Source organism: Rana temporaria, chromosome 11 (genome assembly GCF_905171775.1).
Source record: "Rana temporaria chromosome 11, aRanTem1.1, whole genome shotgun sequence".
NCBI classification, from domain to species: Eukaryota; Metazoa; Chordata; class Amphibia; order Anura; family Ranidae; genus Rana; species Rana temporaria.
In genome coordinates, this window is record NC_053499.1 from 52,709,559 (window position 1) to 52,723,361 (window position 13,803).

Sequence of the window (13,803 nt, forward strand, 5' to 3'; positions counted from 1 at the left end):
GTCGGGAGGGGAAGAGAGCCGAGACAGCGAGGGCAGCTGTGAGTGAGGGGATGAGCAGAGGAGCGCAGGGAGTGAGGAGACAGACAACTGCCGCCAGGTACTTCTTCTCCGTCCACGCCGACCTCTCCTCCGCTGTCCTGTCATGTCTGTGACCTCTCTATGTCATGTATGTGTCCTCTCTGTATCATGTCTGTGCTGTGTGTGATATGTCTGTCGTTGTCCCATCCTACACCGAGCAACAAGTTCACACACAGCGAGCGAGCTCTCCTCACACCACCGTGTTGTGCCCGACATAGACACCGACTACCATATCCATCTACTAGATAGAGATATTATATATATATATATATATATATATATATATATATATATATATATATATATATATATATATATATATATATATATAGTATAAATGTGTGGGTGTGTATATATATATATATATATATATATATAGATAGTATAAATGTGTGGGTATATATATATATATATATATATATATATATATATATATATATATATACACATACACACACACCTCTACTATATACTCTATATATACACTCCACTCACATCTACTATATACACATACGTGTGTGTGTATACATGCACTTTATATCCATCTAACTTTTATATACTCCTATACACAATATATATATATATATACACACACTGTGTAAAATATATACACCCTATACCCATCTACTATATATACTTTTAAATACATCTATATATGCTTTATATACTCTATACACCTCTTATACACACACACACACACACTCTATACTGTATATACTCCATACACATATACTGTTTATATACTGTATATACACTTATACACCAGGAGTGGTGGTGACATCACACAGCACTGTCATCTCACTATATACAGAGGGGGGGGGGGGGTGTAGGAATGAACTTCAACTATTCTGTCATCTTCTTCCAGAATGTCAGTGTATTATATCAGAATATTAGTATCAGGGTAAGACAATCCAAAAATACAATCCGACGCTCAATCCCAGGACTTCCCCAAACAACAGGGCTATAGTAGGCAATGGTTTCATCAATGCAGTCCTCCTTGCATTGGGCGGTCCTCCCAAACACTGCAAACATATACACAAGAGTGCGCAATGTCTAGTGCATTACCACAAAAAAAAAAACATTTATTGAAAGCACCCAACAGTGTTATACTCGCAAAGTAGAAATAAAATCAAGCTTGTCATATCTAACACTCCAACTGGTAAGGCAGTTGACTCTATTGTCACACAGTGGAAAAGTTTGCGCATTTCGGGGGACAGACCCCCTTCCTCAGAGTATATCAGTATAATATCAGTATAATATCAGAGTATTAAAATCAGTGTGGTTTTGGGAGTATCCGTCTGTCAGTGTCTGGCCATAGTAACATTTTATAGAAAAATTATTGGGAAAGGTTCTTTGGTTTTTCTAATCATTGGGGGGGGAGGGGTCACATCAATGTTTGTTTTTCAACCAAAGTGAAAGTTCAACTTAAAGTGGAGTTCCACTCGTTTGTAAGTTTATTAAAAGTCAGTAGCTACAAAAATTGTAGCTGCTGACTTTTAATAAATGGACACTCACCTGTCCCATGGTCCAGCGATGCAGCTGCTCGAACTCTCGCTCCTCTCCCCCTCCTCTCCGTGGTGCCATCATTGCAAATGTGGGCACCGGTTGTGACAGCTTCCGGCTTCACAGCTGGGCATGCACTGCGAATGCGCAGGTTGTGCTGCGCTCTCTTATTGGCCAGGCAATCTTCTGGGGGCATGTCCCAGAAGATTGAAAATCGGGAAGGGGAGAGGAGGAGTCGCCTAGGCGGCGAGGCGAAGGAAGCAGGAAGTGGGACAGGAAGTACCTGTCAAAACTAGATATCCACTCCCCCCCAAACAAATTGCATGACAAGTGTGGCATGTAAGGGGACAAGCTCGGAGTGCTTAAAGCATAAGTTCCACTTTTGGGTGGAACTCTGCTTTAAGATTTAGATAACTTTGATTATGTGTAGCATGCAGGTGTCTGCACTAAACCTAACCATATGCCCCCCTCAAACCTAGAGTGAGTACTTTGCCTTGACATAAAGCAGGGCTTGACAAATTTTCTTGGAATCTAGGAGCCAGCTAAAAAAGTTAGGAGCCAGGAACGCGCCCCATCCCACCAAGCTCGTGCGCAGAAGCGAGCCCATACGTGGGTAGCACCCGCGTGTGAAAACGGTGTTCAACCCCAGGGCTGTGGAGTCGGAGTCGGGGGAAATTTTGGGTACCTGAAGTCGGAGTCGGCAAACAATGCACCGACTTCGACTCCTGATAAATTTAGATTGGAATAATAAAAAAAAAAAAGCAAGTTTAAATGTCCCAAGTCACAAAAAGTTATGATTAATGATTTCTCTACTGTAAGAATAAAGACCAATGCATGCAGTGCCTCACGTAACCGCAAAACGAACACGTTAAGTGACCGTGAAGAAGCATGCTTTTCATGTGCTTCACTATATGGCACACAACGCACAATTAGGAGCTGCAATACTTATACTTTCCATAGTGTTGTGTTCTGCTTTTACAGGGAACGCATGTTAGAGAACCAGTAAGTGTCCAAATAAAAAAATTCCAACAGGAGTTTTATAAAGCACTAAAAGAAGTTGAAAAGTATGATCGCTCATCAAAACTTACTGTTGAAGAAGCCATCCTTGTTTATCCAGAGATCGTTAGTGATGTGGCCAGAATAGTTACTGCAATGCCACCCACCCAAGTCAGTGTCGAAAGATTATTTTCAGCCCTAAAAATAATAAAGGCTGACTTAAGAGCCTCTATGAAAGAGGATCTGGCAGAGGCAATTCTCTTCCTTAGAACCAGGGCTGTGGAGTCGGTAGATAAATGTTCCGACTCCGACTCCTCAGTTTTATGTACTTCCGACTCCGACTCCCCGACTCCGACTCCTCTGTATTAATATGCGAATGTATTTTATACATTCCTTGAGGGAAAGAAACGCAACCTACCACAGGACTACTGGCTGGGAAGCCAACAGTCTACTGTATTGCACAGTTTAAGCAAAAGACAAACACAATGAAAACAATCAAGTGGCTGGATAGTAGCAGCAGGCATAAACATCAGGAACAGGATCTTTACCAGTTCAAAAATACAAACCACATTATTTGGTTGTTTTAGAACAAAAACAAAGCTTATCTATAATGAACCAAAAACAAAATCTGTAAAACCTAGAAATGGTTTATATTAATCTTGAAATGTAGTTATAGGCTTAGCAAATGCAAATCAATTCAATGTAGAGTTCTAAGGAAGAGAATTGCCTCTGCCAGATCCTCTTTCATAGAGGCTCTTAACCTCCCTGGCGGTATGATTCTGTCTGGAATTACGTACCAAAAGCGGTACAATTATTTTGCAAGGAAATTTGGCGTTTTATACTGTAGGCCTGTAATTTTTAGAAATAACTCACTTAAATCTGACCAAGCAAGAGTCTTGTAGGCATCCCGGGTATGATTTTTTTTTTTTTTTAAAACAAAATGATAAATTATAATATAATAAATAATTATAACAAATAATAATATAATTATAATAACAATTATTCAATAATGTAATCAACTCAAAATCACTGAAATTTGCTCAGTTGCAGAATTGTCGCTGTCATTATTTTTTTTTTTTTATGACGAATTTCCCCACAAATAGCTATCGCACAATTCTGCAAGTGATTGTAATTTATTATCGCTGTTTTCTAGCTGATCTAAAACCATTTTTGACATAAAGGGACACTTTTGGACAATCTACAGTTTTTAGGCAGAAAGAACATTTTTTATTATATAAAAGTACATGTAGGACACTGGGCAGACCACTAGGGACAAGGGGGGGGGGGGGTATTTTTTACATACAGTACTGTAATCTATAAGATTACAGTAATACTGTATGTAAAGTGTTTGTTTACTTTTTTTAATTTGGCGCCGTTCTCCGCTCCCGTGCGTCGTAACGTCGCAGGGAACGGAGATCGGCGGCACACGGGGAGACTGTGAATCGAGCGAGAAGGTCCCGCTCGCTCACACAGCGGGGTGGCAACGCTGGATCCAGGGACAAGGTAAGTAACTTGCCTGTGGATCCAGCGAAAGGTAAGCCGCGCCACTGCACACTCTGCACGTCCAGCCCGAGCGTGACTCGGGGTTACCGATCCTAACATTGGAAACCTACCCCGAATCACGCTCGGGTTTACCGCCAGGGAGGTTAAGTCAGACTTTATTATTTTTAGGGCTGAAAATAATCTTTCGACACTGACTTGGGTGGGTGGCATTGCAGTAACTATTCTGGCCACATCACTAACGATCTCTGGATAAACAAGGATGGCTTCTTCAACAGTAAGTTTTGATGAGCGATCATACTTTTCAACTTCTTTTAGTGCTTTATAAAACTCCTGTTGGAATTTTTTTATTTGGACACTTACTGGTTCTCTAACGCTTATGCGACGTCTCTTTCCTTTAGCAACTTCCATTTTGTCTAAGAAGGAATCATAGTGTAATTCTTCATTTGAAGAAGATGATCCGGAGTTACCACTATTGCTTAAAACAGGGATCTTCAAACTACGGCCCTCCAGCTGTTGCGGAACTACACATCCCATGAGGCATTGCAAGACTCTGACATTCACTGACATGACTAGGGCATGATGGGAATTGTAGTTCCTGAACAACTGGAGGGCCATAGTTTGAGGACCCCTGGCTTAAAAGAACCTCATCCCTGCATGCATTGGTCTTTATTCTTACAGTAGAGAAGTCATTAATTATAACTTTTTGTGAATTGGGACATTTAAACTTGCTTTTTTTTTTTTTATTCCAATCTAAATTTAGTAGGAGTCGGAGTCGGTGCATTGTTTGCCGACTCCGACTCCAGGTACCCAAAATTTCCCCCGACTCCGACTCCACAGCCCTGCTTAGAACTCTACATTGAATTGATTTGCATTTGCTAAGCCTATAACTACATTTCAAGATTAATATAAACCATTTCTAGGTTTTACAGATTTTGTTTTTGGTTCATTATAGATCAGCTTTGTTTTTGTTCTAAAACAACCAAATAATGTGGTTTGTATTTTTGAACTGGTAAAGATCCTGTTCCTGATGTTTATGCCTGCTGCTACTATCCAGCCACTTGATTGTTTTCATTGTGTTTGTCTTTTGCTTAAACTGTGCAATACAGTAGACTGTTGGCTTCCCAGCCAGTAGTCCTGTGGTAGGTTGCGTTTCTTTCCCTCAAGGAATGTATAAAATACATTCGCATATTAATACAGAGGAGTCGGAGTCGGGGAGTCGGAGTCGGAAGTACATAAAACTGAGGAGTCTGAGTCGGAACATTTGTCTACCGACTCCACAGCCCTGTTCAACCCACACGTGTAGGTATCTCCGCGATTGGTTGAGTGAGAGCAAAAATTCTAGTCCTAGATCTCCTCTGTATCTCAAAACATGCAACCTGTATAATTTTTTAATAGTCGCTTATGGAGATTTTAAAGGATATAAGTTTGTCGCCATTCCACGAGCGGATGCAATTTTGAAGTGTGACATGTTGGGTATCAATTTACTCGATGTAACATTATCTTTCACAATATAAAAAAACTTGGGCTAACTTTACTGGTGTCTTATATTTTAATTAAAAAAACATTTTTTCCCCAAAAAAGTGCGCTTGTAAGACCGCTGCGCAAATACAGTGTGACATAGTATTTCACTGACCGCCATTTTATTCTCTAGGGTGTTAGAATAAAATATATATATAATGTTTGGGGGTTCTAATTAGAGGGAAGGAGATGGCAGTGAAAACAGACAGGGGAAGCTCCATTAGCATTGCTGGTTGTCTTGTCATACCAACGGCCACCCCAAGATGGCGTCAGATCACAGAAGGAAGCATAGGCCTGCAGAAGGCCACAAAGCCACGGCCTCAATTACCAGCCGGAGCGACGCGATCCGGCACGGCCCGACCCTGACATAAAGTGTGTGTCACATAAAGTGTAGTGTGTGTGCTGAGCTCAAGCCGACAGCAGTGAGCACTGTTCAGTAAGCCATTTGTGACACTTTTCTGGAGGTGTGTATGCAGTTAAACGGTATGAATACAGTACAGCATTTTTTATGTTCCCACCGATGAGTGCCACGAGGTAGTTCTGGTTTGCGACACTTTAACTCTATAGTGCTATTGTTGGGAGTAGGACAGATAAGCAAAGAAATGTCCCCATATCGGTGACAGACAGTGGAGGTGAATAGGACCTTTTCCATGTTGTACATTGTTGATCTGTGTCTCAAATTCTTTGAGACCTCTCTGCAACAGAAATGTCTTAGTTTGATACATTTCAAATACCCTCCCGATGCCTGTAAAACTTATTTTGCAGAAGAGATACATTTAACAGTTGTATTACAGTTGCGACAGATTCATATACACCTTACGGACACAACATTAATCATTTGCAAATGATGGCATTTGTCGCACTACTGTGAGACCGATTTCTAAAGAGTATGTACGGCACGCTTTAGACATTTCAGGAAATGGCTTTCTAGCACTGAAATCCTGAGCAGTGTGTTGCCCGTCCTGCCTACATCAATAAAGATGGATTACAAAGGACACGGGTCTATCCTCAAACCTCCCTGCCCTTATCCTCATATGCCCTCCTTGTGCACAAGAAAATATAAGCTCACGAGTTCTGGCAGAATCAACAAGGTTGTGTTGCCTTTATCAAACAAATATATAAGAAGCGCTTTACATTTCATTTTTAGGGTCTACATACACTTTAAATCCTAACGTCTAAATCATAATATAGTTCACTAAATGTAATAGATGATGTTATTTTCTCAATGTTTGAGTATATGTTGGTTGTCTGTACTAGAATCAGAATTGTATGTCGCACCTAGACCAATTCTGGCATTTCTCTCCTACATGTAAAAATCATATTTCTTTTGCTAGAACCCCAAACAATATATATTATATTACTTTTTTTCTTTAGCAGAGACCCTAGAGAATAAAATTTAAGTCGTTGCAATTTGTTATGTCAGGCGGTATTTGCGCAGCAATTTTCAAATGCAATGTTTTTTGGAACAAATATACTTTGATTAATTCTAATGCATTTTTGTTAAAATATAGAAGATGATGTTACACAGAATAAATGGATACCTAACGTGACACGCTTTTAAAATTGCGCATACTTGTTGAATGTTGCCAAACTTCGGGACTTAATCGCCATAGATGACACTTTAAATTTGTGTACAAGTTACCAGTTTAGAGTTACAGAGGAGGTCTAGTGCTAGAATTATTGATCTTGCTATAACGTTTGTGGCGATACCTGACATGTGTGGTGCGAATGCAAATTTTTTTTTTTTTACAGTCTCCCCTTAAATTTTTTGTGATCACTTTTTTATTCCTATTACAAGAAATGTAAACATCCCTTGTAATAGGAATAAGTCATGGCAGGTCCTCTTTTTGTAGACATCTGGGGTCAATAAGACCCCAGATATCTCCTCTACCCTGAAAAGTATGATGTGGGTGGGTTATTACATCTTGATTGATGGAGACTTCACCTCCCTGTTATTCTAAGACACAGGTTAAAATGGGGAACACAGCCTGCGATCATCAGAAATCCACCCACACCATGTTATTGGCAAAAAACAAAAACAAAAATTGATTTCAAATATGTGTGTGTGTATGTGTGTGTATATATAATAGTAACCTGGGGGACAGGTAGCAGGTACAAAAGCTTCCTGTGATAAGCAGGCTTTCCCTCCGTCACCTCCCAGGACAGCTAATTGAGAGATGATTGGCTCTGCCCTCTACAGGAAACACAAATCAGATACAATTTAAAAGGCCCCTCCCTTTCCTCTGACCCTCAGTTGTTTTGTGTTTTCAGACCCTCCAGGAGCACGACACGTTTTTTGTTTGTTTTTCCTAGGTCTGGTAACTGTAGTTGCGGACCCCCCTGCTCTGGTAACATCCAGTACTGGTTGTGGCAAAGTCCTGGGTGTGTTCAGTCCCTGTTTTTTCATCCAGGAGGGTTCTTTATTTTTGGAGGTACTTGCTTACCTGTGTAAGTGGTGGCAACTTCCTTCAGGTTTTTTCCCCCAGCTCTGCCTGGTGAAAGCCTTGTCTTCCTCGGCTTCACCGAGGTGTACCAAAATGGCGTCGGAGGACTTCCAGTGATGCGGCAAGATGGCGCTGGAACCGGAAGTCATGTAACGCACTTTCCGGCGCGGTGTTCATAAGGAACACGGCGGAGTACACTGAGGACATGCTGTCTGGGACAGCAGCTTATTTTTTCCCGGCAGATCTCCACTCACCTATGGAGCTTGAGGACAGGCCTGAGGAGGGAGCACCCGCTCGGATGGAACCAGCGGCAGCCTCCGGTTCCCATACTGCCCCCAAGGTAAGCCCTTGTCTGTGATTATGCAGCAGGGGACCTTTTGTGTATGGGCCCTGGTCCCAGAACTCAAGAGCCTTCAGCTTTAGTTAGACCTCCTCCTCGGTCCGAGCTCAGTGATTCACACTATACCTCAGATCTGGAAGAAGGGGAGAATCCAAGCTCCTCATCTGATGGGGATTCCGCATCAGTGGGGGAGGCGGGTAACCCTAAGTTTCTTTTTCCAGCGGAGGATTTTGATGAACTTTTAAAATCAATTTATGCCTCGGAACAGAATGAGATGCCACAGCAAATCCAATCTGTGCAGGATAGAATGTATAGGGGTCTTCAAGGGCGTAAGTCTAGGACTTTTCCGATTCACCAGTCACTTAACCACTTCATGGTCTTCACCATTTGGGTGGGTAAAGACCAGGCCACTTTTTGCGATTCTGCACTACGTGGCTTTAACTGACAATTGCACGATCGTGCGATTTGGCTCCCAAACAAAATGTACGTATTTTTTTTCCCACAAATAGAGCTTTCTTTTGGTGCCATTTGATCACCTCTGCGTTTTTTATTTTTTGCCCTATAAACAAAAATAGAGCGACAATTTTGAATCTGCAATAAGCGTTTATTCATTTGTTTGCGCAAAAGTTATAGCGTTTACAAAATAGGGGATAGTTTTATGGCATTTTTATAAAAAAACATTTTTTTACTAGTAATGACGGCGATCATTGATTTTTTTTGCGACATTATGGCAGACCCATCGGACACTTTTGACACATTTTTGGGACCATTGTCATTTTCACAGCTATAAAAATTGCACTGGTTACTGTGAAGATGACACTGGCAGTGAATGGGTTAACCAGTAGGTGGCGCTGTAGGGGTTAAGTGTTCCCTGCATAGTGTTTCTTACTGTAGGGGGGATGGGCTCTGTGTCACATGACACTGATCTCCGCTCCAAACTGAGCCGAGATCAGTGTCATTCTCACTAGGCAGAGCAAGGAGATGCTTGTTTACACAAGCATCTCCCCACTCTATACCTCAGTAAAGCGATCGCGGGGATCCCCGTGGCGATCGAGTCCGCGGGACCCGTGGTCCGACTCGATTGCCGCGGGAATCCCTGCGATCACAGGTACGTGATATTGCCTGTCCATGCCATTCTGCCGACATGTATACGTGTATATATACAGTGGGCGGTCTTTAAGCGGTTAAAGATACGATTCTTTCAGAATGGAACGAACCTGAGAGGAGGTTGTTCTAGTCTAAAGGGTATAAAAAAAGATTTCCTTTTTAAATCTGAAATTGAAGAGACTTTCTTTAAATGTCCTAAGCTAGATGCCCCCATGTCACAGGTTTCTAAAAAATCAAATGAACAGGAAGGCCAACTCTTTGCTGCGTAAGTCCTGGGATGCTTCAGCTTTATCCTTGGGTCCAGCTGTAGCATCCACCTGTGTGGCTAGGAATTTGGATGTATGGGTTCAGCGTCTGGATGATCTCCTTTCATCCAACACCCCCAAAGAAAAAATTAGAGAATCCCTCCCACTCATTGCCAAGTCGGTAGCCTTCTTGGCTGATGAAGCTGCAGCCTCTGTGAAAGCTGCAGCTAGGTCTTCTGCTCTTATTAATTCAGCCAGGCGAGCGATCTGGCTTAAGTCTTGGGAGGAGGACCTTATCTCCAAGAACAAGCTCTGCGGCATTCCCTTTGAAGGCAAGCTCTTATTTAGTTCCTCCTTGGTGGAGGTCCTAGCTTGTTCCTCTGAGAAGAGTAAACGGTTCCCTTCTTCTTAAAAGAATAAGCCACAGAATAGGAAGCCTTTTTCAGAACAAAGTTAATTTTGGAACCAGCAGGCGAAGAAAAAGTGGTCTTTTAACAAAGATAAGCAGAAGAAGCCCCTTCCAAAAATCCCCAGTGACGCCAGGATAGGGGTAGGGGGGAGGTGGTCCCATTTCGTCAAAGAATGGACAGAAATTTCCGACAATTCCTTTATCCTTTAAACGTTGGAAAGGGGTTACAGGTCTTCCCCCCCCCCCCCCCAGAGACTTTTTCTTACTCACCTGCCGAGAAAGACAAGCCATGTTGAATCTAGTTTCCATGTGTGAAACAGAAGGGGTCATATCCCCTGTTCCGGAAAATCAAAATTTCCGGGATTTTATTCAAAGTCTTTTTGGTTTAAAAAGCCTCCAGGGGGCTTCCGGATGGTCATCAATTTAAGCATCCCGAACAAATATATTCTCTACAGTTTTTCTGGATGAAAAACATTTATTCTGTAAGGATTCTATTGTGGCCAGAGGTATTCATGGTTTTCCTGGATCTTCAGGACGCTTATCTTCATGAGAATTTGCGATTCTCGTGGACAACGGGCCGAGTCATTGGCAGTTCAATGCCCTTCCTTTCGATCTCTCGGCAGCGCTCAGAATTTTTACAAAGATCATAGCCGAAGTCATGCCCTTTTTTCGGATACAGAGTGTATCGATCGTACCATATCTGGACGATTTTCTGATCTTTGCCCGAGACAAAGAGTTCCTTATCCGGGATCTGCAGTTGGTTTTGTGGACCTTTCAGAATCTGGGGGGGGAAGTCAACCAACGAAAGTCTTGTTTGGTACCCTCCCAGAGCATACTTTTTCTGGGTTATCTAATAGACTCTGTTGCTCAGAAGATTTTTCTTCCAGAGGAGAAAATTTTGAAACTTCTCGCCGTGCAGGCCTTCAAATTACTCCCACAGACCTCGTTTCAACGGATCATGCAGCCATCCCAGGGGTGCCCTGGGCCCAATTGCACTCCAGGTCCCTTCAGGCGTTTCTCGTGCGCCATTGGGATCGCAGGAAGGATTCTCTAGATCAGCTAGTTCAGCTTCCAAGAGAGGATTTTCTCAATCTCTCCTGGTGAGAGCAGCGGGAACACCTGCAGGGAGGGAAGAACTGGGCGCAACATGCTCCAGTAAAAGTTACTACAGAAGCCAGTCTTGGGTTGGGGTGCGCACTCTCAGGGCTGGCATGCCCAGGGATCCTGGTTGCCAGAGGAGGCAGGTTGCTCCTCAAATTTCTGAGAACTACTAGCTGTAGAGAAAGCTCTCTTGGCTCTGCAAGAGAGGGTCGGTTCAAAAGACCTATTGGTTTTTTCATACAATGCCACTACGGTGGCGTACCTGAACAAGCAAGGGGGCACTTGTTCAGAGTCACTTCTAATGTTATCACAGCAGATTCTGTCCTGGACAAAAATCAATGTCACCTCAATCAGAGCAGTCCACATCAGGGGTTCAGAGAATACGCTGGCGGACCATCTGAGCAGAGTGAGCGTCAGTTCTAGCTGTTGGGAGTTACATCAAGGCACGTTCCAGGAGATTGTGCTAAGATGGGGCCTTATTGCGGTGGATCATTTGGCCTCCAGTTTCAGCAGAAAGCTGCTGGCATTTTTTTCACTGGAGAGAGAGACGGGGTCCTTGGGGACGGATGCTCTCCCCTTCCTGTGGGATTTTGCTCTGGCCTACGCCTTCCCTCCTTTTCCCCTCCTACCTCTTGTAGTTCGGAAAATTTATTCAGGATCGGGCAGAAGTGGTTCTCCTCTCTGAAGACACCCTCTGTGGATCTTCCCTGGCCCCTACCAGATCGGAAAGAATCTACTCCATCAGGGACCAGTATTGCATCCAAACCCTCAGACCTTCCATTTGATGGCCTGGAGGCTGAGCGGCGCATCTTACAGTTGAGAGGGTGCTCAGAGAAAGTTATTCAAACTATTTTGGACAGCCACAAGTTGGTAACTAGAAGAATCTATGGGAAAGTTTGGAAAACTTTTAATTCCTGGCAAAGGAATTCCAGTTTAGATTCTTTCCAGTCCCTGTATATTGGATTTTTTGTTCAAGGGAGTGGATAAAGGTCTCTCTGTCAGCACCCTTAGGGTTCAGGTTGCGGCCCTGTCTGTGTTTTCAAACAAAAAGCTAACGGAATATCCTTTAGTCCGAAGGTTTCTTTCAGCCAGATCTAGACATGCTCCCAGGATCGTCAAACATGTGCCTCCTTAGGATCTATCATTGGTGTTAAATGCTCTAACAAGGGCTCCTTTTGAGCCTTTGCTTGAAGCTTCCCTGAAACTTATTTCCTTAAAGATTTCCTTCCTTTTAGCTATTACATCAGGGAGAAGGATTTCTGATCTACAATCCCTTTCCTTTAAAGATCCCTTCTTGAGGATTCTAGAGGACAAGGTAGTGATTAGACCTGATCCTTTCTATTTACCCAAAGTATCTTCTAACTTTCATAGGTCCCAGGAAGTAGTCCTGCCTAGTTTCTGTACCTCTCCCAAAAATGCGAAGGAGGAAAGATTTTTTTTTTTTATAGACGTAAAGAGATGTATTCTACTTTACCTAGAGAAGTCCAGTGGGTTTAGGAGTTCCTCCCAGCTGTTAGTATTGTTCAGTGGCCCCAAGAAAGGGTCCAAAGCTTTTAAAAGCTCTATTGCTAGATGAATTAGAGAAGCTATCTGCAAAGCTTACAAAGCGTCAGGTTGTATCCCTCCTTCTAGAATTAGGGCCCATTCTACGAGATCCATGGCTACATCATGGGCAGAAAGAGTGGGAGCATCATGGGAAGATATTTCTAAAGCTGCCGTCTGGTCCTCCTCTCATGCATTTGTCAAACATGATAGAGTTCAGATGCTTTCCAGCCAAGGACCTCTCATTTGGTAGGAAAGTGCTTCAGGCTGTCGTCCCTCCCTAAGGTATGTTATCTTGCTTATCCTCTCAAGTAGCTGTCCTGGAAGGTAAGGGGGGAAAACCCCTGTTAGTCTTACCGGTAACGGTATTTCCAGGAACCTTCCAGGACCGCGTCTATATTCCCACCCTATTTTACTATCAACTGGTGGTGGTGTTTTTGTGTTTTTACCTCTGCCGAGTGCACTTTGGAGGCTTACTTGATCTTCTAAACAACTGAGGGTCAGAGGAAAGCGGGGGGCCTTTTAAATTGTATCTGATTTGTGTTTCCTGTAGAGGGCGGAGTCAATCATCTCTCAAGTAGCTGTCCTGGAAGGTTCCTGGAAATATTATTACCGGTAAGACAACGGGAGTTTTCAGGCACAGATACCAGAACAAGTGAAGTAGTGACAAACAGTGAAGTGTTTAACCACTTAAAGCGGATGTGCCACGGGAAAAATATATTAAAAGCCAGCAGCTACAAATACTGCAGCTGCTGACTTTTAATATAAGGACACTTACCTGTCCTGGAGTCCAGCGGTGATCGCAGCAGATGACGAGCCGATCGCTCGTCACCCTGCTGCTCCCCCCTCCATCCACGGTGAGGGAACCAGGAAGTGAAGCGCTCCGGCTTCACTGCCCGGTTCCCTACGGCGCATGCGCGAGTCGCGCTGCGCCCGCCGATTGGCTCCCGCTGTGTGCTGGGAGCCGAGTGTTCCCAGCATACAACGGGGGGACGGACGGGAAGGAAGGAAAAAACC

At 43.2% G+C, this 13,803-nt stretch overlaps 1 protein-coding gene across 1 annotated transcript in view; it reads left to right on the top strand.

The window, feature by feature from the left end:
* The first annotated feature begins 23 nt into the window (after window positions 1–23).
* The window catches only part of TSPAN4 (tetraspanin 4), a 1,094,228-nt gene continuing 1,080,448 nt past the window's right edge, over window positions 24–13,803 (top strand). Inside the window, exon 1 of the mRNA XM_040328525.1 lies at window positions 24–97. The gene's annotated coding sequence lies outside the window, so the exon portion shown is untranslated. The remainder of the gene's footprint in view (window positions 98–13,803) is intronic.